General features: G+C 35.1%; 1 pseudogene; it reads right to left on the bottom strand.

Moving 5' to 3' along the window:
* Positions 1 to 7,686: 7,686 nt before the first annotated feature.
* On the bottom strand, positions 7,687 to 9,463 carry LOC100667773 (general transcription factor IIH subunit 3-like; annotated as a pseudogene).
* Between the last annotated feature and the right edge of the window lie 1,058 nt (positions 9,464 to 10,521).

Genomic DNA, 10,521 nt, shown 5'->3' with positions numbered 1-10,521 from the left:
AGCAGCACAGACATTGATATTCCTTAAGCATGTTTATCAAAGCTGCTAAATGCTAGTTTTTGGACCTCCAAACTGTATTTTTCAGCTGTTAACGATTTATAATTCAGAAATTTTGGCACAGTGCTTAGGAACTACAGCTGTTAACCAAAAGGTCAGCTGTTCAAATCCACTAGCTGCTCCTTGGAAACCCTATGGGGCAGTTCTACACTGTCCTGTAGGGTTGTTAAGAGTCTTGGAATCGACTCGATGGCAACGGATTTGGTTTTTTGATATTAGTTCAGAGGACAGGCTAGATGCTAGATTTGACTTCCATACCAACTTGAGTGTAACCCTGGACAATTCTCTTAAATTCTTTATCCCTTGGCTTCCTAATCTGTCAAAGGCACAAGAGGAGCCGGTTTATCCCTGAAGTACTCTGGGGCTCTAAAACTCAAGGATTCTGATATTTAGGTGTAGGTTAAAACTCTTCGACCTTAGAGATTTCCTAAGATGTCTGCCCCAGGTGCTGCCAAATCTCGGAAGTGCAGTTTTTTCTTAAAATACTTTTTAATTAGAGAAATAGTATGTGTGAATTGCAGAAAATAAGGAAACACAAATGAGTGAAACAAGACTCAACTGCCGAAACAACTAACGGTGTGCTTTCCCTTCTACCCCAGTTCAGCCCATGTGAGAGTACTAGAGTGAGATGTGACCTTGTACTGAGGGTTATCACCACACACTTCCCGCTATCCTGGTGTCCTGGTTGCTGTCTGACCAATGAGGGATCTAGTTACAGAATCACATCCTATGGACCTACTTTCTAGGGCCATTTATTTTGGTTTCATTAATTTTCTTGAGTATTTTTTTTGTTTTCTAATTAACTGATTTCTGCTTTTATCTTATAGCCTTCCTTCTGCTTACTTTGGGTTTAATTTGCTCTTCTTTTTGAGTTTCTTAATGTGAAAGCTTAAATCATGGACTTTAGATCTTTCTCCTTTTCTAATATAAGCACTTTTTTCCTTCCTCCAAACAATTTGTTAGATGTGTCCCACAATTTTAATGTGTTGTATTTTTAAAATTATCATTCAGTTCAAGATATTTTCTAATTTTCCTTATGGTTTCTTTTTTGATCCATGGCTTATTCAGCAATCTGTTGGTTAATACTTGAAGGTTTCCAGATACATATTTTACTCATTTCTAGTTCAATTCTATTGTGATCAGAGAAAATACCTTGCGTAATTTCAATCCTCTTCGATTTTATGGTAAAAAATATTTTCTACTTTGGCGAATGTCCTGTGTATACTTGAACAGAATGCTAATTTGTCATTTTGGGGTGAAGTTTTATATAAATGTCAAGTTAGTCAAGTTGATTTATAAAAAAAACTCAAAAACCCAGTGGCGTTGAGTCGATACAGACTCATAGCGACCCTATAGGACGGAGTAGAACTGCCCCATAGAGCTTCCAAGGAGCGCCTGGTGGATTCAAACTGTTGGCCCTTTGGTTAGCAGCCGTGGCACTTAACCACTACGCCACCAGTGTTTCCAGTTGATTTATAGTGGCATTTAAATATGCGTCCTTACTGGTTTGTTGTCTACTTGCTCTACTAATTATTAAGAAAGCAGTATTAAAATCTCCAATTACAATTGCGGACTTATCTGTTTTTCCTTGCAACACTATCAGTTTTTGCTTCATGTATTTTAAAATTCTGTTAATAGATATACACACATTTAGGAGTGTTATGTCCTTTTATCGAATTGAGTTCTATCATCACGAAAGGTACCTCTTCATCCCTGATAATATTTTCTTTTCTGAAGCCTGCTTTTTCTGATATTATATAGTCATGTCACCTTTCTTATGAATAATTTTTGCATGTTGTATCTTTTCCATTAATCCTTTAATTTTAACTTGTTGATGTTTTTATGTTTAAAGTGAATTTCTCATAGATATCATATAGTTGGGGCTTCATTTTCTATCCAGCTTGATAATATTTGCCTTTCATTTTGAGTGTTTTGACTATTTGCATTTAATATAATTATTGATATGGCTGAATTAAAAACTACCAACTTACTACTTGTTTTCTATTTGTCTCATCTTCTCTTTGTTCATTTCCCTACTACTTTCTGTTGAATTGGTTGAGTGTTCTTTTTCTTTAGTGATGACATTAAAAAAAAAAAAAATCAGCTTTTTAGCTATGCCTCTTTGTTTTAATTTTATATTTTAGTGGTTGCTCTTGGGATTATAATACACATCTTAATTTATCACAATCTACTTTTGGATACTGTTATACCACCCAACCCTGTAGTATAAACCTTACAACAATATACTTCCATTTATTCCCTCCCATCTTTTGTATTATTATAGTCATACTTTTTACTTTTACATTGCCTATAAATCTCACAATCCAGTGTTTTTTTTTTTTTTTTTTCCCGCTTTGGAGTGTCAGTGATCTTTTAAAGAGATTTAAAAATGAGATAAAGTTTATTTATATTTATTTATATATTTGCCATTTCCGGCACTCTTTGTTCCTTTGTGTGGAATCAAATTTCCCTCTGTTTTATTCCTCTGCATACAGAATTTTCCTTAATATTTTTTTCAGGGCAGGTTTGCTAATGATAAAGTCTGTCTTCTTTTATTTTTCTGAAAAAGCCTTTACCTTCATTTTTGGAAAGATATTTTTGCTGGCTAAGAAATTCTGCGTGATGGGTTCTCCCCTCCCCCACCTTCTTGCAGTACTTTAATGATGTCTCTCCATGGTCTTCTGGCTTGAATAATTTTTGATAATTATGCCATCATTTCAATCCTTGTCCCTCTGTACATAATTAGTCTTTTTCCTCTCTGGCCGGTTTTAAGATTTTCTCTTTACCAATGGTGTACAGAAATTTCATTATGATACTTTGGCATTGTTTTATGTTTCTTCTGATTGGAATTCATTAAACCTTGGATCTGTATTTTTTTCATCAAATTTTGAAGATACGAGGGCCATTTTATGAGTCAGAATTGACTTGATGGCAATGGGGTTGGTTAATGGGGTAGGGCCATTGTTTATTAAAAAAATTATTTTCTGTTCACTGCCTCCCTTCTTGTACTCCAATTGCTTGTATGTTAGAATGTTTAATATTGTTCCACTGATCACGGATGTTATGTTTATTCTTTTCAGCAAATTTTTCTTTGTGTTTTTTATTTTAGATAGCTTCTATGGCTATGTCTTCAAATTCACTGATCTTTTCCTTTGCAATATCTAATAGGCTGTTCATTCCATGTAATGTATTTTACATTTCGGGTGTTATATTTTTCATCTTTAAAAGCTTGATTTGAGTCTTTTATATTTCATATCTCTCCCAGCATGCTCATGTTTTTCTCTTCTTCTTAAATATGAATCATATGTAACATCCTTGTCTACTGGTTCTATCATTTCTGTTTCTGAGACCATTTTTATTGATTGATATTTCCTTTTGTTATGTCATAAATTTCTGCTTTTTGCATAATTTTTGATTGGATGTTGGACTTTATGAATTGTACATTGTTGGTGCTGGACTTTTTTTTTTTTCCTTTTAATACTATTGGATTTCTTTTTAATGTGCAGTAAAGTTACTTTGTATCAGTTGGAATATTTTGAGGTTTGCTTTTAGTTTTGTGAGGGTGGGTCCAGAGCAGCCTTTAGCCTATGTCTAATGTAGCCCCGCTACTTAGGTAACACCCTTTGGAAGATTTTACTCTACGACTCTTCCTTTACAAGATCTTTCTAGTTGGTGGGCACACAAACTATTCCCAGCCCTGTGTGTGCTTAGGAAATTGTCCTGACTATTCCTTTCCAGGTGGCTTTTCTCTACTTGTCCAGTTCTCTTTCACTAATGTATAGATTGGTCTTAGGCCACAGGCTTGAAATAGATCCCTCTGCTGATTTCTAGAGCTTTCTTTTCATATAGCTCACTTCTTTCCTGCACTCTGCCCTACAAATTCTAGCTATCTTGATCTTGCTGGGTGCTGATCTTTGTCTACCCAACTCAGCAAGATAGTGGGCTCTGTTTGGCGTTCCCTCCCCTACTGCAGCCTGGAAACTACCTACAGGCTATAAGCCTGGGCAATAGTAGGGCTCACTTTTTTCATTTCTCTTCTTTCTTGAACACTGTTCTGTCTTACATTTTGTCCAGTGTCTGAAATTTTTATTTCATATATTTTATCTTGTTTTCTAGGTTTTTTTTTTTTTTTTTTTTAATGATGGGAAGGTAAATCTGTTACTCTTAACTGCTTGGAAAATCCCTATTGTTGTTTTTAGAAATATTTAGGTCCTAAAAAAATTGTGCTGATTAGAGAACATACTCTATTCCTTCAGCCTTTTGAAATTGTTGAAGCTTGTTTTAGGGCTTTATGGCTTTTTTTTTTCTTTGCTCTAACAATTATTGAAAAATTATGTTATGATTTACAGTATGATTATGAATTTATATATTTCTCTTTATATTTATCATTTTACTTTTTATACCTAGAGTTTATGATATTAGAGTTATTAGGATAATATAAACAGATAATATGTAATATAAGCTATGTCTGAAAACATCTAGCCAAACATCAAATTTCTGAAATAAAACTTGGCTTCTGAGATGGAAGCAAAATAAATAAATAGAATTTTACATGAATAGAAGTTTTCATAAATTTTGTCATTCTACTTCGAAATCAAACAAGCTGTAATTCATCATATTCTTTTTACTCAATGCTAAAACCTAAAAGAACTTTTTAACAACTTCGAGGGCAAAAAGAATACTTCTTTTATTGTTAAATTTAAAAAGAAACTTCTTTTTAAATTTACAGAAATTTACATTTCAAAGCTTCTAGAGAAGAGTTCTGTAATATTAATATACTTTTCACTGACATGTAAACAATTATATCTGGGGATCACTATTAACTGTTAAAACAGAGTTAATATTCTCTAGGAAATTCCCAGTAGGACTTAGGCATTAGTTTTTACAAGTCAGTTCTTGAGACAACTGTTATAAAGAAACACACCACTAGGCTACTACACTCACTTTCTTTGCTCATTTAAAATGAACTTTTGTAGTCACTCAGGGATGAACCTTTTTTGGGAGGGGTCACATTGTCTAAACATATATGGATGCCAAGAAAGGAGTAGATATCTGCTTATATCTGACTACTTTCAAACTAGTGAATTGTTTTGTTTATATAATTATTGTCAAAATTAACCTGTTGGCAATGTATACATTGTTTTTGCAAAATTGTGTTCAAATTATACACACATCTGTCACTTCATAAAAAGTGATTTCAATTTGACTAATATTCACTAAAACTATAATCAAGCCCAAAAGCTCACTTTGGCAAATAATCATTCTGTCAAAATAATGAGTCACAATTTGTAATTTCTTCTTCATATCTGGTAAAAAACTAGCCAAGAAACAAAAACTAGACGTACTGAATGACTTTATTAAAAACAAACAAACAAAAAAAAAACTACTCTATCAGAAAGATATGAGAATGCTGTTTTGGAAATATTTCTTCTAAGAAACTTGTTGTTGTTGTTAGGTGCCATGGAGTTGGTTCGGACTCACAGCGACCCCATGAACAACAGAATGAAACACTGCCTGGTCTTGCACCATACTCTCAACTGTTGCTACGTTTGAGCCCAATGTTGCAGCCACTGTGTCAATCCATCTCCTTGAGAGTTTCCACTGACCCTCTACCTTACCAAGTATGATGTCCTTCTGCAGCAACTGCTTCCTCCTGATAACATGTCCAAAGTACGTGAGATGAAATCTCATCATCCTTGCTTTGAGGGAACATTCTGGCTGTACTTTTTCCAAGACAGATTTGTTCATTCTTCTGGCAGTCCATGGTATATTCAATATTCTTTGCCAACACCATAGTTCAAAGACATCAATTCTTCTTCAGCCTTCCTTATTCATTGTCCACTTTTCCCATGCATATGAGGTGGCTGAAAAAACCATGGCTGGGGTCAAGTGCACCTTAGTCCTTAAAGTGACATCTTTGCTTTTTAACACTTTAAAGACGACTTTGCGGCGGATTTGCCAAATGCTATATATCATTTGATTTCTTGACTGCTGCTTCCAGGGGGATTGATTGTGGATCCAAGTAAAATAAAATCCTTGACGGCTTCAATCTTTTCTCCATTTATCATGATGTTCCTTATTGCTACAGTAGTGAGGATTTTTTTTTTTTCCCTTATGTTGAGATGTAACCCATACTAAAGATGTGGTCTCTGATCTTCATCAGTATGCTTCAAATCCTCCTCACTTTCGCAAGCAGGGTTGTTCAACTGCATACCGTGGGTTGTTGATGAGTCTTCCTCCAAACCTGATGCCCTGCTCTTCTTCATATAGGCCAGCTTCTTAGATTATTTGCTCAGCATACAGATAGAATAAGTATGATGACAGGATACAACATTGAAAAACACTTTCCTGATTTTAAACTACACGGTATCCCCTTGTTCTGTTCAAATGACTATCTCTTGTCCTACATACAGGTTCTCCATGAGCACAATTTGGTGTTCTGGAGTTCCCGTTCTTTGCAATGTTATTCATAATTTGTTATGATCCACATAATCAAATGCCTTTGCATAGTCAATAAAACACAGGTAAACATCTTTCTGGTATACTCTGCTTTCTGCAAAGGTCCATCTGACATCAGCAATGATATCCATCGTTCCACATCCTTTTCTGAAACCAGTTTGAATTTCTGGCAGTTCCCTGTCAATGTACTGCTGCAACCGCTTATGAAGTATCTTCAGCAAAATTTTACTTGTGTGTGATATTACTGATAACTGTTAGATGATTTCCACATTCTGTTGGATCACTTTTCCTTGGAATGGGCACAAATATGGATCTCTTCCCATCAGCTGGCCAGGTAGATGTCTTCCACATTTCTTGGCATAGGTATGAGTGAGCACCTCCTACACTGCACCTGTTTACTGAAACATCTCAGTGGTATTGAGTCAGTTTGTGGAGCCTTGTTTTTTTACCAATGTCTTCAGTGCAGCTTGGACTTCTTCCTTCACTACCATTGGTTCTTGATTGTACGCTACTTCCTGAAATTGTTGAACATTGAACATTTCTTTTTGGTACAGTGATTCTGTGTATTTCTTCCATCTTCTTCTGATGCTTCCTACACTGTTCAATATTTTGCCCATAAAAAAAAATACCCACTGCCATCGAGTAAACAGCGACCCTATATTTTACCCGTAGACTCCTTCAAAATTGTAACTCGAGGCTTGGATTTTTAATTAAATTCTTCCAGTTTTAGAAACACCAAGCATTTCTTCCCTTTTGGTTTTCTAACTCCAGGTCTTTGCACATTTCATTATAATACTTTACTTTGTCTTCTCGAGCAATCCTTTGAAATCTTCTGTACAGCTCTTTTACTTCATCGTTTCTTCCATTTGCTTTAGCTGCTGTTTGTTCAAGAGCAAGTTTCAAAGTCTCTTCTGACACCCATTGTGGTCTTTTCTTTCTTTCCCATCTTTTTAATGCCCTTTTGCTTTTTTCATGTATTATGTACTGATGTTATCCCACAACTTGTCTGCTGTTCAGTCATTAGAATTCAATGTGTCAAATCTATTTTTGAGATAGTCTCTAAATTCAGGAGAGATATACTCAAGGTCATACTTTGCTTCTTGTGGACTTGTTTTAATTTTCTTCAGCTTCAGCTTAAACTCTCATAGGAGTAATTGACGGTCTGTTCACAGTTGGCTCTGGTCTTGTTCTGACTGATGATATTGAGTTTCTCTATCATCTTTCCGTAGATATAGGCAATTTGACTCCTGTGTTTTCCATCCTTTCAAGTCCACATGTATTAAAAAAACAAAAACAAAACACTTTGCTGTCGAGTCAATTTGTATTATTGAAAAAGGCATTTGTCTAAGAAACTAGTTACATTGAAAACAATTCTGTATAATTTTTATATTGTGGCCTGTCAAAATCTTTCCTATATGATTCCTTCGCTACAATTTCTACTGATAATCTGGAAGATGGAAAGAACAAATATTTTATCATGACTCAGTCACTTTTAGTTTCTTTGATTTTAGAACAAGAGGCAGTGAAATTTTAAAGGCTGTCTCACATATAGTACAAATAGAGCTGAAATTGCATAAGACTGACACACACAAAAAACAGACATAACATATTTCAAGGATATTTTGATGACAGAAGCAAGTAGCCTTGTAGTCAATGTAAATCAGTGGTGAAAAGATTAATTGAGATCTTTGATCCTGATCAGGGCGAAAAAAACAGAGTAAATGTTGCAAACTAGAAAACACCTGAGGCACCTTTTTTGAGTCATTCCTTTTGTAATATCAAGTCTTTTGGAAGATGCCTGGATGAGGGTCTGAAACACAGTCATCAATCAAAGCATTTTGCTTTTACAAAGACCACATCCGTGAAGTTTCTGGACTGTATCACAGTCCTCTGCAGTCTCAATTACCAATGTCCTTGATTTCATTTGCTGGTTATTTTCAACTTCCTTGACTCTTCTATGAATGTAACAAAGCACTTTGGTGAAGGAACTTTCCACCATTTTCTGTGTGTTGCCTCTTCATTCACTCTTTCTCATTAAATCTATAATCTTTTTAGCAATAACTTAATTTGCTGCTATTGCTAGCTCATATTTTCCATCTTTATTTACAGAAAGATTAAAATCAGGGGGAATATTACCAGAGTCTCATAAGAAGTCTCTATATCTGCCATTCTTTTCCAGCTTATAAGAAATGACTATCTTGAATGACATGCATAATATAGCAAATTTGTTGAAATGATTCATGAATAACTGGGACATTCCCAATATCATCAGAACATCTATGCATTAACACACACACACAGACACAGACACAGACACATACACAGACACAGACACAGACACACATACACACAGGGACTCCTTGAATGCTTGCATTCCCCACCAAGTTGGTATGGTATTTGCTATGATAACTGGAGACCATAGTGGCCTTCGACTCTCAACAGTCAGTGGCCAGGCAAGTATCCGTAAGTCTTGTAGACCCACAATTTCTGGCCTCTGGACTTCTGATTGACTTTTAATCATTAATTTTTAACCTATCTTTTAGTTGTAAGTGTTATACTTTTCCTATTCTTGATCCTTCACTTATCCTTGACTTATTAAAGTCTAATATTAATAGATAATTTGACTCTCCTCCTGGGTAATGCAAAGAACTTAGAACCCTTGACTCTATTTACATTGTACCCAACTTACATATTATTATCGTTTTATACATTAAATGCTCATTGAGATTTACTTACATGTTTGTGGCTTTCTTTGTTCTTCATTCTTTTTGTATTTTTTGGTCTCTTGATCCTCTCCAGAAATTATTTTCCCTCTCCCAAAAACACCTGTTACAATTTCCATTAAGTGCAGGTCTCCTGGTAGTGAACTATTCCAATTTTTATTTAACTGAAAAATGTCTTTATTTTGCTGGTTATAAATTCTAGATTAGCAGTTACTTTCCTTCTGTTTTCCATTGTTACTGTTGAGAAGTCATTTGTAAGCCTACTGTTGCTCCTTGGAGGGCAAACTGCTCTGATTGCCATTAAAATATTCTTTGGTTTTCTGCAGTTTCATTATAACCTGTTTAGGTATGGATTTCATTTTAATTATTCTGGTTCGTATTTATTGAGAGTCCTACATCTGCCAGTGGATGTTTTTCATCAGTTTTGGAAAATTAATCCAAAGTCTCTATGAATATTCCCTCTCTCTTTTCCTTCTGGATACTTGAAAGTTCTTGTGGAAGTCTCTCTTTTTTTTTCCCCCATTATTTTTGTGTTTTCACCTTTTTTGCTGCTATCTGCTTCATTCTGTAGTTTCTTCAGACCTGTTTTCAGTTCACTAATTGTTTCTTCAATTGTCCAATATGCTATTAAACCTGTCTTTTGAATTTAGTTTGTGGGTTTTTCAATTCTAGAGTTTCAATTTTCTAAGTCACTTTTTATAGTTTTCAGTTCCCTGGTGAAATTTTGAACAGTTTACTTTTCTGCTCCTTGGAAATGGTAAAAGTATTTATTTTATCATGCCTGATAATGTCTGTGATCCTTTTGGTTATCTTTATTACTGCTGGATTTTGCTCATGGTATCTTTTCGTGTATCTGTGTGTACTGGATGTTGTGTTTAGAAATATGTGTAGAAATTATTTGAGGCCTAGAATGATATTCTTTCTCTAAAGGGGGGCAGTAGCAATATAAAACCCAAAATCATTGCCATTGACTTGATTCGGACTCATATTGACCATGTAGAACAGAGTAGAACTCCCCTACAGGGGTTTCTACGAGTTGGAATCAATTCGATGGCAATGGATTTGGGTTTTTGGATCAGGTTTCCAAAGATGTATACTTTACAGAGGGAGACTGCCACATCTTTCTCTTGTGGTGTGGCTGGTGAGTTCAAACTGATGACGTTTCAATTAGCAGCCTGGTGCTTAAACACTGCCACCAGGGCTCCTATAGGGCTCCTAGATCCCCTTAATCCAAGCTGATAGTTGGAGATTTTATGAGTTAGTTAGGTTACTCAAATCTAGG

Source organism: Loxodonta africana, chromosome 10, assembly GCF_030014295.1.
Source record: "Loxodonta africana isolate mLoxAfr1 chromosome 10, mLoxAfr1.hap2, whole genome shotgun sequence".
NCBI classification, from domain to species: domain Eukaryota; kingdom Metazoa; phylum Chordata; class Mammalia; order Proboscidea; family Elephantidae; genus Loxodonta; species Loxodonta africana.
The sequence above is the reverse complement of the archived record's forward strand: the minus strand, read 5'-3'. Positions and strand labels throughout refer to the sequence as shown.